Source organism: Gekko japonicus, unplaced genomic scaffold (assembly GCF_001447785.1).
Source record: "Gekko japonicus isolate JY-2015 unplaced genomic scaffold, Gekko_japonicus_V1.1 scaffold259, whole genome shotgun sequence".
Lineage (NCBI taxonomy): Eukaryota > Metazoa > Chordata > Lepidosauria > Squamata > Gekkonidae > Gekko > Gekko japonicus.
Genome location: NW_015165243.1, coordinates 346675 through 347781, shown reverse-complemented (window position 1 = coordinate 347781; position 1107 = coordinate 346675).

Sequence of the window (1107 nt, the reverse complement as noted above, 5' to 3'; positions counted from 1 at the left end):
GCTACAATAGGAGTGGGTTGGTGAGGAGATCCAGTGTTTACAGGCCTTCCAGCTATTATGCTGTTTAGAAATAGCATGTGTTAAATTAATTGCAGTTCAAGGCCTCTTCGTAATAAATGAACATTGTGCATTTTTTCACACTGATGAGGTTGCTTTGAGAGAAGAATATGTTAAAGCGACAGATAGACATGTTTTCTATGACAGGCAGGGATAGTACTACCATTAGGCCAACTAGGCGACTGCCTAGGGCGCAGACCTCAGGGGGGCACAGCCCACCGCCAAGCTTGGCGGCAGCTCCTCCACCATTATATAGCACAATGAGGCCCCTTCCGCCATCGCCCACTCACCCAGCCCCAGCAGCGCCAGCAGAGCCAGCCCTAGCAGCCGGCTGGCTGCACCGCTCATCTCCCCACCGCACTGGCCGGGTGAACTTGCTGGCATCCCATGACAAGTTGGCAGTCCTTGCCCCACCCGGTCACACCTCCCAGCAGTCTCGCAGCAGGGGCAGCTTGTCAACATACATGTGTTTCTGTAAGTCTGGCTGTAGATGAGGTTAATCTACTTGACAGGAGCTGACAGCTTAGAGTGACAGTCTAGCTGGCTCCAACCAGTTCTGCGCAGTTCAGTGCAGCCCTAATTAACAGGATCATCATGACTCAGCATTGTAATGTGATTGGTCAATGCTTGAATAAATGTAGAGATGTACAGTATATCTTATTCCTGATGGAAAACCTGGTGTCTGCGGAGCATTTTGTCACTGTGTATAATATTTTTGTGAAGGCTAGTGTAAATAAATGTAAATAGTTTTACACTAAGCCAGTTGGACTTACGTCTTCTTTGATACTCATACTCACCCACATTCTGCAGTGGACTAGCACCATGCAAACCTCGACACAGCTGGGCACTCAGGCATGGCTCTCTGGGCCCGCAGACCGGCCTGACTGACCCCTCCGAGGCACTCGCTCCACGCCGTCTGCTGATTCGCCCACCACTCGGTGCTGTCCCACTCAGTGCTCTGCCCCCCACTGGCATCCCTGGGTCAACAGCAGCACGTAGAGTCCTGCCCAATAACTGCAGTGGCCCACCTCTCCCTCCTGTTTGCAGCAC